The sequence below is a fragment of the Halichoerus grypus genome, chromosome 3, assembly GCF_964656455.1.
Source record: "Halichoerus grypus chromosome 3, mHalGry1.hap1.1, whole genome shotgun sequence".
Lineage (NCBI taxonomy): Eukaryota > Metazoa > Chordata > Mammalia > Carnivora > Phocidae > Halichoerus > Halichoerus grypus.
The window spans coordinates 196,569,245-196,591,569 of NC_135714.1; the positions used below are offsets into that span (position 1 = coordinate 196,569,245).

Sequence of the window (22,325 nt, forward strand, 5' to 3'; positions counted from 1 at the left end):
ACAGAGATGTTCCTTATGGCATGGCTACCAATAATGAAGAATAGAAAACAAGGTAAATGTTTGACTGCGGTATGTGTGTAGCATGAAGGTGTTAGAATGTGCTAACGTGATACTGAACAACATGCAAGGATTTTCAACACATATTGTAGACAAAAAGGAAAGCCGTCAATAAAACCATTTACGAGCTACAGTATGAGTCAATGTAATAGGAACACATGGCACACTCAAATTTGCATAATTCTCAGATGGTTTAGGAAAGGAACCATTTACAAAGATGTAGGTGGGGTGTTCCCAAAATGCACTGGGTTCCACAGGAGAACTCTCCCCAACCGAGTATGGCGGAGACAAGGGAAAGAACAATTCCTAGGACCCAGAAGAGGTGTCTAGGGAAGTGCACATTGAGTGGAATTAAGAGCTGTGGTCAAGGTTGCTTGAGGCAACCATGGAAGGAAGGAGCCAGGGAAATTAAAACCTGACCTCACTGTCTGCTCCCTTTCTCATCTTCTTCCAGGTCTTCTCACACCCTGAACCAAAAGAAGCCAGAAAGCAAAGGAGGCTCTTGTGCCTCTTGGGACACAGAGAGCAGGATGGGAAAGCATACAGCTAAGAAAGGGGCTGGGACTGTACCTTTACAGGTGCAATTTTTTATGTAGAAATGAATGCCTAAAAAAGTCTAGTAGAACACACTAAAATGTCAGTGGTAGTTATCTCAAGGGGTGGTGCAACTCAATTATGGTGATTTTTTTTCTTCTTTAAATTCATCATAATCCACTAGCTGCAATCGGTATTGCTTCTACAATGAAAATCTCACTGTGGAAAGAACAGTTTCCCCAGGTTCATTTTATTATATAATTCAAGTTTTAATATGTATACTTATTCTCCATATGAAGGTTTTGTACTAGTTTTGTTTGTTTAAATGAAGAAAATTAATCCTTGGGAATTCTGAAGAGACAATGGTGGCATAAGATCTCCCGTGAATCATTCTCCAGAGTTGAGCGAGAAATACTTATATGTACTTCAAGGTGAATGTATAGAAACAATGACAGTATGTAAGAAAAAGGAATAAATGTGGAGTTTTCTTCTACATAGAATGAAAAGCACTGGGAAAAAAACTGTATTTTTGTGCTTTATTTTATTTTATTTTTTTAAAAGATTTTATTTATTTATTTGACAGAGAGAGATAGCGAGAGCAGGAACACAAGCAGGGGGAGTGGGAGAGGGAGAAGCAGGCTTCCCCCGCCGAGCAGGGAGCCCAATGTGGGGCTCGATCCCAGGACCCTGGGATCATGATCTGACCCAAAGGCAGATGCTTAACGACTGAGCCACCCAGGCGCCCCTGTATTTTTGTGCTTTAAATGTTTACCTGGAACAGTGATATAACTTAGGTCTCATAAATATGCTAATGACCAAAGTGCCAGTGAAAACATGTCAAAAGTTGGAAGGTATAAAGAAGCACAGAGCTTGATTCAGAAATGAAAGGAAAGTACTATGGCTCAGGAGTACTTGGTACAATGTTTTTTCAGACACTTTCACGACTATTGAAAATGACTGGGAGTAATGATCAAAAAATAAAAGGGAGATGCACCTTTGAATATGGAGGGGAAACCAACAATATATGACGTAGGTTTTAAAGAATGTGTGCAAGAGGACATTCCAGATATAAAGAGAAAAAAACTTTCTGGATTTTTCAGTCTTCTGGGAAAAATCACATGATGAAATAATTAAATTTATTCAGAAAGGTTAATTCTAGATTCGAGCGCCCCTCATACAGTTGAAATCCTTCTAAGAGATACTTCCATCCAACTTTTAACCTATAATCCCAGATAAACTCGTTGCATGGACAATTAACTTGAGAATAATCCTACTCTCAAGATTGTTTAACCCATCTGAATTTAACAAAATACAGATTTATTATTAAAAACAACCAAAAAACAAATTTAAAAAAAAAGCAAAGCATCCTTTTGTCTGATTGGGGAAAAATTGTTTTGTGATAGACATAATTAGTTGGTCTTAGCTCAAGAAGAGTAAACCAAACCATTGGACCCCTTTACACATACATATAGAAGAAAGGATAGAGATGAAGGAAGGTATTTTCTGGAAGCACTAGGACCCATAATCACTTTTGAGTAACAGTAAAAAATAAAATCCACATAAAACTTTGAGATAAAAATCAACAAATATTAAATATTCTCAATTCTGTATTATTAAAGCACTTTAAAACACAGGAATGGCCTTTAAAGGTCAATTAAAATTTTCTCAAGGGAATCCACTGCCTTTTTTTCCTTACTAGAATTAATTAGCTGCGTCCCGCAAAATTAAGCATGGGATGCCTTTCAGTATTTTTTCAAGAACTTTAGCAAAGTCATATATACATATATGTTATTCAAACAGAGAACTGTATTTAAAAATGAATATCTCATTTATCATTCATAAACTCTTCATTTTGGCTTTTTGCTATAAAAATATTAAAAACACTCAAGCTCCCTGTCAACACTGCGCTTATCCTGGCAAGTAGCCTGCTGAGAGCCTGGCTTTCTAAAGAGCTGAGTCATATTACCATGGGCAGTATATTTTGTTTGTTTTTCTTCTTTCCCCTATTTTCATAGGTAGGGAGAAATCCATAGGAGGAAAATAGCATATGGATTGCTTTTATGTGATAAAACAACATCTGATGCCTGGACTGGACTTGGTATCAGAAGCCCTGGTATTAACCCATCTTTGCTTTTCTGACTTGTGCCGAGTCACTTCTTGCTCTGTTTCCTGATCATCAAAATACATATTGCATTATTGCAAATATTACATTATTACAAATGCAATAATTCCTTCCAACCTTAACAGAATCATTTGGCTCAAGTGTATGAAAATTTGTGACAAGTAAAACATGATTAAAAATGTAAATTATTCTCAAAGTTTTGAAAGAAACTAAGAAAATATGAGGAGTTCGAGAACAGCACAGAGGAGATTTAAAACGGAGAGGAAAATGTGTTTAGGTATTTCAGGAGAGGCATGGATATCAATCATGTCTGCTTAAAGTTTTGTTGTTGTTGTTGTTGTTGTTTTACAGGCAGTGAGAGAGGCAGAAGTAAGAGAATATGAATGAGATGTCCTGTATGCATGTATGAGTTTTATAGTATGTGTGGAGAGGAAGCAGCCCCACTATTTTTATAGTTTATAGGGCTGCCTGGGAAAGTCTTTCGGCCTCAAATGATCCCCCACGCCACAGAGATCATCATATTCCCTTACATTTAAGTTAAGCCATTACAGAAGCTCATTAAAATGTAAATATTACCTAGGAAGGCTATTGAACCATTTTCAGCTATTTAACTATCCACTTACCCAGCAGTGTTTTAAGGGAAAGCATTACAAAAAAGGAAATATTTCCTAAATAAAGGAATAAAAGAATAGGGCTCTAGTTCCAAGTTTCAGTAGATCCTGAAGAGGAAGGCCCTAGAGAGTAAACAGCCTAAGTAGGGACGCTGAAGGAAAAGTCAGGAAAGATGTATTTAAGGTATATAAGGAGAATTGTTTGTGTTCCCCAATGCCCACAGGGTAATCCCCCGTGGGGGAGGAGGGGGTGCATGGACACTACAGAAAGAACATCTTTACCTGGAGTTGAGCGAGATACTACACCTTCATTTTCCAAAATGTCACTATCCTACAAGATCAGTGCACCCAAGTCCAAGTTTACAATCACCAAACAGTAAGGACAAAGCACACCATAAAATTACCATTTTATCAGATAGAGCAATAAGGAGTTTATCTGAGGCTTTGTGTACATAACAAGAGATTTACTCTTAGAAGAAAGCCAAGAACTGACTAATCACTTTCAGCATCTTTCCAGCAGTCTTGGCACCACAGGTATTTTTATATCCCGTTTGAAAAATGATGAAAATATCTGAGAGAGGTTAAAGAGCTTGCCTAAGAGATCACACAGCTAGTAAGAGCTGAAGCTAAGTTTACAGGTGAATTTTAATTGATCCTAACCCTGTGTTCTTTTCATTACAGCATTTGCATGGGGGTGGGGGTGGGAAATACCAGAAAATTTTGCACAAAAGCTATCAAGAGCGGTAATGTAGTCTGAACACTATGGTAGCTATGTAACTTATGATATACATGTGAAGATTCAATTTATATACAGAACTTTGTTGTAATTTTATCACAGGTAATGGCCCCTATGGTATGGAAGAATTTGTGGATTCTACTCTTGGAACTACTTCCTGATCATTTATTTAACACTTTTATGGGCTCCTGCCCTAATATTCTAAGCTTTTAAAAGTAATAGTGTTTTTATTTTCTCTTCAAAACGCGTTTCTTTGATAATTCAATAACTTGACATGAAGGTTACCATGTCTTACACCAGACTAATATGCCAACATCACCTGATCATGGAAATCCAGACCATGTAAAGAAACAACTATTAGACAAAGAAGTTATAATTCATGAATCTACTGATCTTAACAACATAATTACACACAGAGCCACTCTGTTACTACAACCCACAGCGGGGTTCAAATGCCTCCAGGACAATGTGTTTGTCTTGATACCACACCCACAAGGATGGGAGGAAAAAAGTGTTGGTAGTCTGCCAACAAATATCAACAAGTGAGACGTGGAACCAAGAGCAGTAATCAAGATCACTGCTATGGAAGCTGTTGGAGGGCGTCTTCTGAAGACTATACCATGACTTGCTATAGCAACGAAGACTCTATGCCTGGTACACAGTAAATAATAACCCCATCGTGTTTTCACTGCCAGACTGAACACTTGGAGAAAGGCAAGCTAAGAAACAAGCCTGGGATCTGACCATTTGTTATTACATAATGAAGATATACTATACTGAAGCATGTAGTTTACTTTTAAACGGATTTTTGAAAATTTAAATATGAGGTCAAATCATCAATAACATTTAACTCCTGGTTAAACCTAATATATCACCAGATTTTAAAATGTGTATGCATTCAAGTAAACAATATATATCATCTCATTGGCAAATAGGTTTTTATAGCAAAAACAGGTGGATACTATCATGCAACCTTTTATCAGTTAAACATTTTTAAACTTCAAAATGACCAAGCCATTCTCTGATTTCAGCCAACCAAATAACAAAGATTGATAACAAAAAAAATGCAGTCATACCCCAAGTGGCTGGTAATTTCCTTGAAAATTGTCGAAAACCATCTGGAACTGAAAAAACGTGATCAAACTGAACTGTGTTCTTTGTATTTTTCTTCAACAGGTATTTTTCTTTTAAAAGCACCAGGTTAATTAATTATTCTTACAAAATAGAAAAATGTGCCAGTCATTCCTTTCTACGTAATGTCTGCACCATGAACAATAACCCGGAGCTTAAGATAATGAATACGATATATACTTGCCTTTGAACAACACAGTTGTCAGCCACAGGGCTTTAAAATTAATAGGCTCTTCAAAGCTATAAATCAGAAACCATGATAATTTTATATAATATTTCTTAAAAGGCACTTACGTTTTGGAAGAAAACACTTCTGGCAGCAAATTGCCTGTTAAAATAAAACATATCATTTATTGGGATCCAGTAAATAACATAAAGGATGATGCATTGTTATACTCAGCACAATTATAGGGCAACTTTAAAAACTTTTCTTGACTTCATTTAGTTTCTTTTTTTTTTTTTTACTAAAAATTAAAAATCATCTCCTTGGTTGTAATAATTAAATGCCTTTCAGTTAAATGCATGTGCACTGAAATCACAAAAGCTAATGAGTTTCATGTTTGAGAGCAGAAAACAGAAATTACAGGGCACATCATACAGGTCATGGGTGTAGATCCCAGCATATTCCCTCACTGACTGTAAGGAGAAGCACATGAATTCATGTCTAAACCAGAAGTTTTAAGGACTAGGTGTCATGGAGGATTTCATTTCTACTAAATAAAAATAAAATACCACCAGGTAGAAGTTACTCTGAATTGTGCTCTTTTCAAGTATCACATGACTTACTTGAGTTTTGTATATACTTTTCACTGAACTACACTGAAATCTGAGAGATTTTTATTTTCGATACTTCATAAATATCACTGAGATAAAATGAAGTAAAGTCATGGTTCATGCAATATGCAGAAAAGAAACAGACGGGATTGAATCAATATAATATATAATCCTAATCAGAGGCAAAGGACTGATATGCTTGTAGCAGAAGAAACTCAATTGTTATTTCTTTCCTGTAGGACCTAAATTAGTTTTCTCAGAAGTGAAAATCAAAAATATGGAAAAATTTTCCTTGGTTATTCTGCCTGTTTGCTTATATAATACTACAGACACATTTCTTTCCCAACTGTCTACATATGTCACCAATGCAGACCTCCAGATGCCTCAAGTTACATGAAAAATTTTATCGGAGTTTTACTGTATCCTCAGAACAAGTAAAATGTAAAAGCTTGCAAAACTGATGAACATTTGGTACTAATTTGTAAACAGAGGTAGCTCCTGTTGTAAATTCATCTGAGTTCACTTGAGTGTTAAATTGTCAGGATAGCAAAACCACTTCTCACTGTAGTCCCAAGACTAACTCTGTAATAAGATTTAGAAAGGGGGTGGGGTGCTCAGAGATGGATGGAGTACAGTCTGGGAATGCTCCTGGCTCCTCAAGGTAGGCTGTTCTCCTGGGAAGACCTCTCACTGCTGGCGCCCTGCTTTCTCCTGTTGCTTTGGTGGCCCTATGGCAGCGTGGGGCCAAATCCCCTCTCTGAAGGAGCCCTTGAAGCAATTAAGGGCAAAACTGATTAAGAGTAAATGAAATCATTAATGTAAAGGTCACCTGTCCACAGGCATGATTTCCAGACGTCTCTTTGCTTTCATATAAATAGAAGCATTCAGGACAAAAAGTATTAACAAGTTTAGTTCTGTTAATTCTTAAAAATAAATAGTTCGCTCCCCCACTAACCACCCCCATAGTTCAGTTTCCGTAATTTCTCATGATGCTACCATTTTAGCTTACTGAAGGGAGGGTCTCCACAATTCCACTGCTATTCATGCAAGTTACCCCAACCCCAATCTGTTATCCACATATTTGTCAGGGTATTCTTTAAAAAAAAAAAAAAAAAAAAAAAGAGGCAGATATAATCAAGTTTCGGCACTACTTAAAAATTACAGTATTTTTTGTTGTTACCGCTCATAGAGCAAATTTGAAAATCCTTGGCATGGTTTCTAAGGCTTGTTCTGAATCCTGCTGACTTCTCTGGTCTAATTTTTCACAACAGATTCTTGTCTCCTCATACTGCGGACATAGGCCTTTTTTCCCTCTCCCTCAAATTAGCCCCCCTCTTTTGGTCTCTGGTCTCAAGGTCTCAGGACCTTGACAGATGTAAAAGCAGATGAGGACCCTCCATGGAACTCTTGACCTAACTTGTAGATCTCAAACATTCCTTCCTCAAAGTCTTCCCACAAATGCTAAACTGGGTTGCTTTTACAATCTTGTAATTGTGGCTTGTTCGGTGTTCCCTTTTTAAGCAGTGAGAGAGAAGTGTTGAGCTCTGCTTAGTTCCCCTATGGATACAGTAAACATAACATTTGTTGTCTAATGGGGAGACTGTGAAAGTAAAGGCATTAAGCAGACTAGATGCCAGTACAAGACATGTGATCTAGGACTGCGCTGAGCAAATCCGGGCAACTGGTCCACCGCCCCATGGAGGAGAAGTTAGCATTTATATGGACGGTAACAAGTCTAAGGCTGCTCAAGTTAAACTGAGGGGACAAAATGCAAGCGGCTGATGACCTTTCAAAGCTGAGGGTTACTCATGCAACATGTTACATGAAATAAAATGTGAAGTGGCCTCACAACAAGTTGTTTTCCTATACTAAAAACCTATAAAATAATCTGTAAACATCTAAAAATCAAAACAGCATCCAATGAACTTACAAGGTTATCAACAGCTGGGTCACAGCCAAAATCACAGCCACCAATTAAATGCTCACTGGGCTAATTTCTTGGCAAGCCAGGAACTGCCATTTCACAGCCTCTGGATGAGTTTCTCTCTACCATCAACACATTCACATTCATCAGCTTATTTCCAAGCAAGGACTGCAACAGCTGACAGGTACTCCTCTACTCCAACATACTGATCATGGACCGGATCGGGGAATAGTAAAATAGACTTCAGCACTTCTAAGACCTTCCCACCCTCTTCATAACCAGATCCACAAAACATCCTCTTTAACAATAGTTCAGTGTGAGGTGCAAGCACTATTTTAGTCTAAGAACAGTTGACTTCCCTTTAGACAATCAGCTTTCAACTTTACTCTCCAGAGAGATGGGTAAGGAAAAAAGTAAATATATGAGCATCTGGGGCCTTGAAATAGGCCACCTTTCTTTTTCTATGTTTAGTACTCTGGTTGAGCTCATCTTCTTTTGTGTGTGTGTGTGTTACACACACACAGAAAGAGAAAGAGAGAGAAGGAGGGAGGGAGGGGGCGGGAGATGGAGATGCACTTGCACTCCTGTGATAGCAAGGTCATTTATTTTTCCTTCTTTGGATGTTGAAGTGTAAGTGTGAATCTTCAAGACTGAATGGGATTTAATCGGATAGTGGCAAACCAATAAAGGCTAAAGACACGGGAAACCTGATAGCTTAGTGTATTACTAAACAGATCACTTTGGCCTAATTAGAAATTGGTTTCTTCATCTATGATGCAAGGATGGTATCTAGCTTTTTGATTAGCTGAAATACTGTAAAGCTAAGATTTAGTCAATAAAAGCAGAAATCTCTCAAGTGAATATTTAGGTTGACTTGGCGCAGATCCTTTCGAAATCTAATTATTGATTGGCAACTACCTAGACAAAAAAAAAATTATATATGGTTGTGCAGCTCTGCCTCACCATTCTACATTGATTCCACTTAATTAGGAAACCAAAAACCATGTCTATGTCTATGCTGCTGAGGACAGTGGATATGGAGCATGAAAAGAGACCAGATGGCCCTTAATGTTGAACCGGCTACCTAGGAAGACATTTACTCTCATTTTTTTTTTTTTTCAATTTTGTTTCTTCTTTTAATGAAAATTTTTATTTGTGCATTTCATGGTTGTTATGTGAATCTGTTGCTACTGAATAGGTTGAATCTTAAGCCTTTTGTGAAAATTAGTATGCCTCTTTGTGGTTATAAATAACAGATGTATCCTTTTAGATAGAAAGGACAATTAAAGGGTTTTTTTGTTATCTTTCCATTCTTAAACTTTGTTGGTATTGATTTATTTGGATTGTTAATCATCACCAAATGTAAAAGATTATCTCAAATGAGAGTATGTCATGTCATGTCTATTTTGCTGTTTGCTAGAAATGGACCATTATGCTGCCAACATACATTGTTAGAGCAATTTATTTTCCTGGTTTTCACCCTCCCCCACTCTACTATGCAGAGATATGTTAGTGCTTTCATCTAAAGTCTTGCATTTTCAAAGAGGATAAAAAAAGAATTGGTCATGCATACAACAAAGCAGAAACATTTATCACTGAAGTTAGTGAAGGGTGTAGACATATTTGATTGTGTAGTATATACAGCAAAAAATCCACTTGTGGAATTTTAAAAAGTTGCATTTAGAAAGAAAGGATTTTGTTACTTTAAAGTTACAAAGCCCTTTAAAGATTCAATTACATAGTGTTTATCAAAAGTGAATGGATAGAGATTAAGGGTGTTGACTTTGGAGTCACACTGCTGGGTTCAAAGGAGACCTCAATACTTCTTACAGTGTGACCTTCAGCAAGTTACTTAACTCTCTCTGGCACAATTTCTTTAAATGTAAAAGGAGGAGGGCGCCTGGGTGGCTCAGTTGGTTGGGCGACTGCCTTCGGCTCAGGTCATGATCCTGGAGTCCCTGGATCGAGTCCCGCATCGGGCTCCCTGCTCGGCAGGGAGTCTGCTTCTCCCTCTGACCCTCCCCCCTCTCATGTGTTCTCTCTCATTCTCTCTCTCTCAAATAAATAAATAAAATCTTTAAAAAAAAAAAAATGTAAAAGGAGGAAAATAGTAATCACCAACTCCTGTGGATATTTTGAGGATTAAATGGGATAATATATAATAAAGCATTTAGAATATGGCTTGGCATATAATTAGCCCTCAATATATGTTAGCTTTCATAATGAATTGAATCAATCTGTTGTTCTACTCTTTAGTATAGTAATTACCAAATGATATTGTAGAAGCTAAAGCTTTGCTAATATGAAATGACATAATGCCTCAATTATCCTACACTCAGAACAAAATCAGATAGTAAGAAACAATATGAGTAGCAAACGTTTATCATGAATACTATGTACAAAATCTGAACAACCTTAGCCATACATAGAGAAAAACCTCAGCCTTTTGTTTCTTTGTTTAGGTCTGACATTTGGCAATAAATGATACAAAGATAAACAAGACTCTTTACCCTTAAGCAACTTGTAATCTAGTTGGAATGTAAATAGAAATAGAGACAGTATTAGGAAACATAGGATTATTCCTAAGAGTGGGGGATCATTTTTGTCAGAAAAACAAACTTCTGGAAAGAACTTCCCATGCTGTAGGATCTTATGTGGAATCACCTTGCCATTTGGCAATCTTTTTAATTCTAGAATTATGAGCTCTTGCCTTTCTACTAAGCTTTAGTTATTAGTCTTTCTAACAGCTAATGCCTCATTTCTTATTATTTGCATTGCTGAAAGGGCACCATTAATGTAACTGATATTTTTTGAGTACCAACTAAAGTGAAACACAAGAAGATCCATCCATCATCAAAACTTCGAGTGCCCTGAGAATGATAACATAATGAACAAGCCATAAAAGATACAGAAGAGCCAACACAATCCTGAGAAAGAAGAACAAAACTGGAGGTACCGTGCTCCCTGACTTCAAACTATATGACAAATTTATAAACTCAAAACAGTACGCTATTGGCATAAAAACAGACACATAGATCAATGAAACAGAATGGAGAGCCCAGGAATAAACCCAAACATATGCTCAATTTATTTATAGCAAGGAGCTAAGAATATACAACAGGGAAAAGACAGTCTCTTCAATAAACAGTGGTGGGAAAACTGGACAACCACATGCAAAAAATGATACTGGACCGCTATCTTATACCATACACAAAAGAACAGTCGAGGAAAAAAGAAAAAACAGTCGAAATGAACTGAATACTTGAATGTAAGACCTGAAACTATTAAAATCCTACGAGAAAACATAGATGGCAAGCTCCTTGACATTGATCTTAGAGATAAGTTTTTGGGGTGGACAACAAAACAAAAAACAAACAAGTGGGAATCTATCAAACTTCTACATAGGAAAGGAAGCCATCGAAAAAATCAAAAAAACTCATACAACTCAATAGCAAAACAACAACAACAACAACAACAAAAACTGACTAAAACATGGGCAAAGGAGCTGAACGGGCATTGTTTCCAAAGACAACATATAGAAAGCAACAGGTACATCAAAAGGTGCTCAACAGCACTAATCATCAGGGAAATGTAAATCCAAACCACAATGAGATATCACCCCTCCCCACCAGTTAGAATGGATTATTACCAAGTAGACAAAAAGTAACTAGCGTTAGCAAAGATGTGGAGGAAAGGGAACCCTGGTGCGCTGCTGGTGGGCATGCAAATTGGTGCAGCTGCTATGGAAAACAGTATGGAGGGTCTCAAAAAATTAAAAATATAACCATCAAATGATCCAGCAGTTCCACCTCTGAGTATTTATCCAAAGGAAATGTAAACACTAACTTGAAAAAATATATGCACCCCCACGTTCACTGTAGCATTATTTACAACAGCCAAGATATGGAAGCAACCTAAGTGTCCACTGATGGATGAATGGATAAAGAAAATAATATAAATACAGTGGAATATTATTCACCCATAACAAATCCACTAGAGAGCCATTTATGATAACAAGGATTGAACTTGAATACAATAGGCTAAGTGAAGTCATACAGAGAAAGACAAATACCATATGATCTCACTTACACATGAAATCAAAAAAACAAAACCAAAAACCAAAAATAAATGACTGAGTTCATGGATACAGAGAACAAATTGGTGGTTACCAGAAGTTGGGGGGGGTTGTCAAAATGGGTGAAGGGGTTAAAAAGTACAAACTTCTAGCTGTAAAATAAGTCATAGGGATCTAATATACAGCATGGTAACTATAATTAATACTGTGTTGTATATTTTAAATTTATGAAGAATAGATCTTAAAAGTTTTCATCTCAAGAAAAATAATTTGCAACTATGTATGGTGATGGGTGCTAACTAGACTTATTGTGTAATCATTTTGCACTATATACAAATATCCAATCATTATGTTGTAAACCAAAAACTAATATGTTATATGTCAGTTACATCTAAATTTAAAAAGCCATTAAAAAAAGAACAAAGCAGTCTTAAGTACTGTAACATAAACCAGGGTGACATACAGGGCCAGTATGTGAGAGAGGCCATTTTATTTTGCTGGGCCATGAAAGACACAATACTTGATCTAAGATAGGAAGGAAGGAGAAGCAGGCACCAGTCTGGGAGGGTCTAGCCGCAGAAAGTAACAGGTATAAGGAAACACAAGAGGGAGAGCCTAAAGGAAGATTAAAATGTTGCAATCTGTGAGGAGAAAACCTTTTCTGGTGAGAAGGCTGGTGAATGAGGTCTGAGATGGGTACAGAATGAGTTTTGACATAATGGCCACTTTCTAACTATGAAGGGGCAACACTGGGGTTTGGGAGGAAGAATGACAGGATCCAGTTTATGTTTTTAAAATCATTCTCCAAATGGTTTGTGAATTGCTAGCACGGGTCCAGGGTAGAAGCCAGGAGAACAGTGAAAACATTACTGAAACAGACCAAACAAAAGAGGATGAAGAGTTGGGTGTGGTGGCTAGAATTAAGATGGAGAGAAATGGAGGATGGCAGAATCAAGCTTACAGGTAAAGCTCACAAGATTTGCTGACAGATTGGAAGTGAGACTGAGACAAAGATAGGAATTAAGTACCACTCCTGGATTTCAGGGAAGCAAGATAAATTATGCTATCACCTATGAAGAAGGGATTGAGGGACACCTGGGTGACTCAGTCTGTTAAACATCCCACTCTTGATTTCTGCTCCAATCATGATCTTGGGGTCATGAGATGGAGCCTCACCTCATACTCTGCACTGAGGTGAAGGCTGCTTAGGATTCTCTCTCTCCCTCTGCTTCTCCCCCCATGCACACCTGAGCTTTCTCACTCCCTAAAAGAAAAAAAAAAAAAAAAAAGGATTGAGAGGGGAAAACCGTAATTGGGAATGAAAATAAAGATTTATATTTTAGCCATATCAAGTGTGAGCAACACATTGATGTTTAAGGGGTAACACTGCATACATATTTCTAGAAGAGAATGTCTAGAGGCCACAGGGTTTTCACCCTCAACACTGTTCACTTGTATGCTGGATATTTCTTAGTTGCAGGGGCTGCCCTATGCATGTGTGCATTGTAGGATGGTTCACAGCATCTCTTGCCTTTACCTACTGGATGACAGTATATCGCCCACCCAGTTGTAACAATCAAAAATGTCTCCAGGCACTGCCTAAAAACATGAGCAGGAAGGGGGAGGTGCCAAATTGCTCTGGGTTGAGGATCACATGGCAGGAGATCTACATTTAGATGTGAAAATGAAGACTGAATTTGAAACCAGGGACGTGGATGATCTCATCACGGAAAAAGAAAATAAGAGTATAAGGCTCACCCCAGGAGACTCCAAAATTAGAAATTGAGAAAGATCCAGCAGAGATAATGATCAGGCAGGAATTAAACCTGACGTGTACGGTAGGTTGGAATCCTGTTAAGTGTAGCTAGTAGAAGAGAGGTGAGCATATGTGGCTCATATGAATGAGCTTGAGTAGGTAAACACGGACAGAAATATAATCACGTCCAGATCTATGTCTAAAGAGAACCAGCCTATAAAAGTCATGAGGCAGGCTCAATCTGAAATTTTCTATCATCTTAAATTATCTTGGCAGGACATTTTGCTTGGACAAGGGTCTGACAATTGGTAATAGTTGATTATTGGCCATTCCTCCATATAATTAGCTGTGTTTGAGGTCTGGAACTCAAGGGGCCAGAGTCAGGAAAGGTCGGGTACTAATGCTCCTCCCATGAATTGGCACAAAGGATAAAGGGACCTCCAGGGTACCCTGAGCTCCCACCTGCCCGCCACCCTCACTGAATTGTAATGTTTTGCAAACATGTCCGGTGGCCGGGCTGCTGCTTGTCAAAGCCAGATGGCCGAAAAGGACAGTGTTCCTGAGAGGAAAGTTATGAGGGTAAAAGGAGTCTGGGCCAGTAAATAGGTCGCTAAGGACAAAGAGTCAGACATGTATTGGAAGCTAATATTAGAACCTTTCTTGTCGGCTACTCTCATCCTATAAGCATGTGGGGAAGCAATGCTATATGTGTGTGAGTCAAATGAGTTTCCAAAAAGCTCTAGTCTCAAGATTTGGGAAGGGGCAGAGGGTGCCTTGCCTCATCCCCCCAAGACCCAGAGGTCTACACTGAAGCAGAGCACAAGGTCAGTGGGAACAGAAAGGCTTGTCTGACTGTCACGAGGTGGGTTGGTAGCATGTACAACTTGGCCAGAGCATCGGCAACAGGCTCGTGCACCTGAGCCCATCCAAAGTGGTACTATTACAGTTTTCAGCTCCACCGTGACTAATCTAACTACGACACCAGATGCAATGGAGCATAAATAGAGAGGGCTCTGTAAGTGATGTGTTTGCAGACGGCCAGGAGCTGAGAGTTTATAAAGTTTGAAAAATTCTGTCACAAAAGACCTTTTAAATTTGTAAATGTCTTTCTTTCTCCTGTGGAGCTAAATGTGCTAGGTCAGGGACACGAGACATCATTTTAATTGCCCTTGACAGATTATGTTTTTAAAAATAATTCATAAGCCCACTAACGAATAGTGTCAATTTCCCTAAATTGTCACCAGTTCTAGATGTGAACACTTCTTTAATTTTCACTACCTGATGGGTTAAAAAAAATGATATCTCACTCTTGCACTAATTTGTATTTCATGTTCACTATTGAAAGCAAACTTTTTATATAGATCATTTGTATTTACTTTTCTGGAAATTGCCTAGGCATGCTATTCTTTTTTTCTGACTCTTGGTCTATTTCATATTCATTTGTAGAAACTCTTTATATTAGGGACATCAATCTTTGTCTTATTTCAAAAGATCATATCATTGAATATGGGTGTATTACTGCAAAACAGTTCACCTGTCCCCATAAATCATGGATGCATGTCTGCTACCCCCACTGGAAAGACTGAAAACACAGGCATTTCCTTGGTCAAAATTTGGGAGTACAACCTGAAAAAGACTGGAATTCCTGTTACTAAACAGGTGGGGTTCTCAATTATTAAGATAGAGATTATTATGATGATTCACTTTTGAAGAACAAGGTTGACCTAAATAAATAAATAAATAAATAAATAAATAAATAAATAAGCTGGTCACTTTAGGGTAAGGATCTAGGTCACCAATCCTCTGCTTTGAAAGACACTTGGATCTTTTTAAACCGTCATAATGTGTTTCTTCGTTTATTAAGGTAAATTTCCCAAACAAAATGTGTTCCGTGCAGTACTGCGTGTTAAGTGTGGGGGCGGTCTGCGGCCAACCATATTTGGTTATGCCTTCATGTGAAATTTTTTTATTAAAGGATTTCACAGACAAATCCGAATGTTCATTATGAAACTAAATAAAACTTGAATGTGCAGAATTCCCCAATTGTTGGACTACAGCCCTTTGAGATTTCTTTTTCAAACTATACTACCAGAGCTGGTATTCATAAAATAAAATTTTTATAAATGCTGACTTAAGGAAATACCTACACACTCCCTTGTAAATTAATGACTTTTCTTGTATACTTGCCTTAGCACTTCCACCTTGTCATCACAAATCATTCAGATACTAGAACGAACTTTGTCTAAAATTACCAGTGGAAATTTAAGAAGATGCATAAATTCAACAGAAGGTTTGCGTTGAGTTGGAAGAACATAAATGTTGTGAGAAGTTAGTTGTAGATTGGTTTTATGTGTATGAGTGTGTGTGTGTGTGTGTGTGTGTGTGTGTGTGTTCTATCTCCATAAAGATTATAAAAAGTCACTCTTTGGGGTGCCTGGGTGGCTCAGTTGGTTAAGCGACTGCCTTTGGCTCAGGTCATGATCCTGGAGTCCCAGGATCGAGTCCCACATCGGGCTCCCTGCTCAGCAGGGAGTCTGCTTCTCCCTCTGACCCTCCCCCCTCATGCTCTCTCTCTCTATCTCATTCTCTCTCTCAAATAAATAAATAAAATCTTAAAAAAAAAAAAGTCACTCTTAAAAAATATATAAAGTGTTATGTATAAAAAGATGAGAACTTAATTTGTTGAGAAGCCTGCACTCAATTGAGAAAAAACAGAATACTATGTTTTAAAGTATTTGAGTATTTTTGCATGTAGTTATGATAGAGCAAAATTTTAAAGGAAAGTAAAATCTAGGCTTTTATTTTAACAAATTCAGGATCTACCTGGAACTCTTGTTATGAAATCTAGTTTTAAAATTACTTTTGGGACGCCTGGGTGGCTCAGTTGGTTAAGCGACTGCCTTCGGCTCAGGTCATGATCCTCGAGTCCCGGGATCGAGTCCCGCATCGGGCTCCCTGCTCCGCGGGGAGTCTGCTTCTCCCTCTGCCTCTGTCTCTCTCTCTCTGTCTCTCATGAATAAATAAATAAAATCTTTAAAAAAAAATAATAAAATAAAATTACTTTTGTTTTTGGCCACTTAAAATGTACACGTATGAAAAGAGGAGATAAAATTATAAGGGACTATTATGAGTGAGAGAATTATCATAAATCACCTGTATTGACATGACTCGTTCACTGTCCATTTAATTAGCAGGTACTATTGATAAAATATAAGTAAGTCATGGATAATTATTCACTTCTGGTTTCCTAAGCTTGCCATTTTACCTGTAGCTTCAAGTAATTACTGGTTCCTTCACTCTTCAGCACATAGAAACATTTCTTCTAAAAAGCAGGATTATGCATTGCCTATTAAAGTTATTGCCAGCATCTCAGAAACTGAAGTAAATGCTTTCCCAAATAGCATTTCCAATGAATAATGCTGAAATCAGACTTTTTTTTTTTTTAACATTGAAAGTGCCTCAAGTAGTTGGCTCCTTTCCCATCGGCTACTTTGTAACTGCGAATATGACAACATGACGGTGATTCACAGATGCCAAAATATGACGAGCAGAGCAAATCTGTGTTTCGGATATGATAAGGTGAGAAAAGCAGAACTCTCGGCCCCAGGTGATTTCCAAGAAGACACCTATGTACAGCGGGGCTCACTATCTATACCCTGCAGCCGCCAACGCTAATAACCCGAGCAGGAGAGAAACACATCTAAAAATGCAAATGGATGAAAAATAAAGTTGGGTTGCATAGGAACATCTTAAGCAGATTTGAGAGATGTATGTTTGCAAAGCATAAGCCTCAGCCTTGGAAAATGTTTTTTGTTGTATTCAACACATATTGGGCTAGAACTGAGGAAATACATCAAACTTATGAATGCTTTAAAAAATTCCTCCTCCGACACACCAACCTTATAAACAATGTGCGATTAAGTGAATAACAGCTTGTTCCTTGTTTTTATCACAATATTTAGAAACTTATTTTAAATGTATGTACGCTCCATGGTTTAGGGGCTATAGTAACATCATCAGAACAGAAAAAAAAATAGAGTGTGAACTTGCAGCTCAGAAAGATCAGCTATACATTCATGTAAACCACTTCTCCTGTCTTGCACTGCGGCATTCGGGAATAATGGAATCACAAAATTTACAAGGCTGGTTTTACTGTTTGCATACAAACATTTACGTATATTCTATTCATACATTCTGTCTTCTGCCAAGTGATTGGCAACTTAACTCATGTACGCTCATTTATGGTCAGAATTTATGCTTAAAATCAATCTTTTCCTGTCAAACCTAGAACAGGCTTTATAAAACACAACATAGTACAGATATTAGGGTATTTTTTACCAGATTGATGAGAAACTTAAAGGCATTTTTATGTCAGGTTATGAGTCTAAATATATTGTTTAAAATCAAATTTGTAAGTACAAAAAAAAGGCCATGTTTCTTTTATTTCCTAACCAATTGACATTATTTGGATATATCTGAACATTGTAAGCAACAGTGGTATTTGTGAAAATTATATAGTACAAGAAAAAAAAAAAAGAACTTTAGCATAGATGCTTTCCTAATTGGTTTTCAAGAAATGCTCCATGTCATTCTTCACGGCAAGCTATACATAAATTGAGAAGCTACTTAGAGATGGTAAGCTCTCTGAAAGAAGGAGTCTTGTTTGCCGTTGGAGTCTAAAAGCACATAACACAGGGGCGCCTGGGTGGCTTAGTCGGTTAAGCATCTGCCTTTGGCTCAGGTCATGATCCTGAGTCCCGGGATCAAGCCCCAGTTTGGGCTCCCTGCTCAGCAGGGAGTCTGCTTCTCCCTCTGCCCCTCACTCTGCTTGTGCTCTCGCTCTCTCTCTCAAATAAATAAATTTAAAAAAAAATTTAAGAATTAAAAAGAAATAATAAAAGCACTTAACATAGTGCCAAATACATAGTACATGCTAAATGAGTGTTTGTGACATAAATTAATGGATAAATAATTGGAGTCAATTAAAAAAATGAGGCCTAATCAAAACATTTTACATAATATCCAAGCCTAGAAATTAATATAAAATATAATTCTATCATACACCCAACTATATAAATTAATCTTAAAAATGGATATTTATGGCAATGAATTACTCAAAATATTCCTGTATCTTTTTTTTTCTTTCATTTTTAGGGTGGTATACAGGGGAAAAAAAAAAAACAAACCCAGATACCATTCTTTCAAGAGGAGTTTCAAAAAATATTTGAATTCTAACATATAGTGTTGCTTATTCACAGCAGTGTAGGAAAAAAACACTTGTTCAGCTGCCCAACTGCATCTCTTCTCAACCAACATGGCCTCCAGAGCGAGACAAGATCCATCTCATCCGCACAATAAGATGTTCAGTTAAACATCCACTGAGACTCACTTTACAAGCTTCTGCTAGTAAGTTTCTATTCTTACAGAACGTTTACTGTATTCTAAACGCACAAGTTCTGTACATGGATCCTCTCACTGATGTAAGGACGCCCTATCAATATCCTTATTATACAGGCAAGAAAATATAGGCTTGGATAGCTAGGGAATTTACGTAAGGTCAAAAATCAGGAAGTGGTGGAAAAGGGCATTTAATGAACAGGTAGGGAAAAAAATCATTCAGTCAATGTCTCTCAGCTAGACAGAAGAACTATTATAAAGGAGCATGCTAGAAGTCAAGAGAAGTAAATTTAGAGACTAAAAGAACATTCAGTGGGTTTCTGGATTTTGAGTCAATAACAGTTTCAAAGGAATATTGGGATGAAGCCAGGCAACACAGCACTGAGGAATTAATGCAATATTAGAAGGCAAAGATAACAGTCACATTAGTGTCTTTAAAAAGAAAAGAAATAAATTGCATTATGTTTCAAGGCTAAAGGATAGATTTGGTAGCAGGAAGAATGACATAAGTACGTTTTCAGCCTGAGAGGGAGTGGTCCATAGCGGAGAGATGGATTGAGGAGACAAGCTTTCTGGGGTCAATGGTAGGGAGCAGTCTACAGACTCACTCTGAAAGCCCTCTGTTGACTCAGCATAAATCTGGACAAGTAGATTTTCATATCCATTTTCACATAAAACATTGGTGTTGCCTATAATCTATAATAATTGTCTATATTCATTATATACATATTAAGTAACACGGGATTGTCAAGATGTATGGGCAATTGATTCAGTAATGCATGAAGAGCATGGGCACTGTTCTGGTACTGGGGGGCCCAGAGATGAAAGACTCAGCCCTGGCCTCCAGAGCCTCAGAGTCTAGCCAACAAGAAAGGGAAAATGTGCTTCTATACATGATGAAGCCAGTGCTCTGAGATCATGTCAGAGGGAGATCATGTAAGCCAGTGGCTGGAGAGGGAGGCTTTCCAAAAAGTAGTAACGGGAACTGAATATTGAAGTTGAATTTCAATAACTTAAATGGACCTACCCTGCATTAGGATATATGTATGCACACGTGTTTGATACAGGATATTATCACTACTAAGTTTCAGAACCAGGGTCTCTCAAAGAATAGTGTTAGACTTTTTGAAACCATAATCTCTAAGTGATAGAAAGGTTTAAAAATATCACCCTAAAATTTGCTTAATTTGAGTATCTCTAGACATTGATTTGTGGGGTATTTTCTTTTTCAAATACAGAACAACTTAAAAGTTATGAAATTCAAAATCATATTGCTTAATATCTGGTTGCATTATTATTTTTGAGAATCAAAATTACAAGGACAAAATTTCAAAGTACATAGAATCATATTAAGATGCATTGGGGCAAATGTTTTAATATGTCAATGTAAAAAAGTAGTAACAACAGAAACCACCCTACATTTATTCCTCACAACATCTGACTTGGATAACATTTTTGTCATCTTACAGATAAAGACACTGAGGCATTAGGATCTTAATAAACTGGCCTCTCTATCAAAAAAGAAGATTTAATAACATCTCTATTAAGAACAACACTGAGAATTGATCATCACGAAACTGGCAATATTAATAAGGGACAAATAAGATATTAACGGATGAACAAAAGCAATCTTAATACTAATATTTGGTAATTGAAATATCAAAAATACAAACAAAATGGCAAAGACTTAACTCAAGATACAAATATGTAAAAGCTATTAACCTATATAGCTCATAATAAAAGGACCAAAATGTACAAAGTAGGGGCACCTGGGTGCCTCAGATGGTTAAGCGTCTGCCTTCAGCTCAGGTTGTGATCCCAGGGTCCTGGGATCGATCCCCATGTCAGGCTCCCAGCTCAGAGGGGAGTCTGCTTCTCCCTCTGTCTCTGGCTTTCTCCCCTGCTTATGCTCTCTCTGTGTCTTTCTCTCAAATGAATAAATAAAATCTTTTTTAAAAAAAGGCATTCTTTAAAAAAACAAAACAAAACAAACAAAACCAAAATGTACAAAGTAACAGGCCAAGGTAACATGAATTCCTGGACAATACCATGCTAAAAAAGGTTTTATTATTAGTTTTTTAAAATTTTTTGAAGTATCTGTTGTTAAGATCTACATCACCCTCATGAGATATGGACTTTTAACATTAATAAAATAGGTATAATAATTTAATAGAGCAAAGGGATATCATTAATATATAAAACCATTAATATTTAAGATCTTAATATTAGTTATGCCCAAGTGGCCCAGAGGAACAAAGTACAAGTGTGGAAAGAAGTCTATGTTCAAAAATGACACTTCATGAGAGCCTCTCATTTGACTGGATTTGCAGCATAATTACTTTGTATGTAAATAAAGGGGTAGATCTGTTTCTCTTTTATTTTTCTTTTTCCTCTCCTTCTCTCTTCCCCTCCCATTCCTCTTCTCTTTTCCCTTTTTCCTCCATAAAAGCATGTGTACCTTCCATGAATCTAAAAAGAATGTCTGAAACACTGAGAACTTTGTACGGCACTGAATATTAAAAACTGCTCCTAAGGGATACTTCTGTTAAATTTCGCCTTTGGCTACACTGTTATAAAATCTAGTATTAAAATCATCACGGTGAGCAAATATGCAGAGGGGGGAACTAGTATAATGTATAAGGGAAATAATTAGGATACAGATATTGGGATTGGGGCATCCTGAATGCCAGTCAAAGAATTTTCAACTTCATTCAAAAAACAGTAGGATACCGGTGAAGGTTTCTGAGCTGCGTGACATGGCCAATGTCATGTGTTAGAAAGAAAAGTCTGACAGCAGTGCTTGGATCCTTCAGGAAGGAGAAAACGAGGAACCAGGAAATTATTTAGGAAGCCCATTAAGCCATGCACAAAATAGTGCATATGTCTATCATTATTGATCAAAATTAGATTTACAATACTTCTATTGCTTTGCAAATTAATCATTTCAAAATTTTGCCTAATATCACTGATTATGGCATTAGGCATTAATTATGCCTTGAGTCATAGGATCATAGGAATTAAAGAAGTTATCTTAAGGAATAATAGTGTTGAGGCATATTTAGAACAAAACTATCCCTTAGAGTTTAAGAGGGAGAGGGGGAGAGAGAGAGAAAGAGAGAGAGAGAGAGGGAGAGAGAGAGAGACTGTCAGAATCCTGTGAAAACTTGCCTTCTGCACTGAAAAATTACCCTCCAGTGAATTGCCTTCA

General features: G+C 37.3%; 1 long non-coding RNA gene across 1 annotated transcript in view; it reads right to left on the reverse strand.

Moving 5' to 3' along the window:
• LOC118528435 (uncharacterized) overlaps positions 1 to 22,325 on the reverse strand; it is a 1,879,419-nt gene that overhangs the window by 1,403,766 nt on the left and 453,328 nt on the right. The window contains exon 3 of the long non-coding RNA XR_013446214.1: positions 5,486 to 5,519. This is a non-coding gene — a long non-coding RNA (uncharacterized LOC118528435). The remainder of the gene's footprint in view (positions 1 to 5,485; positions 5,520 to 22,325) is intronic.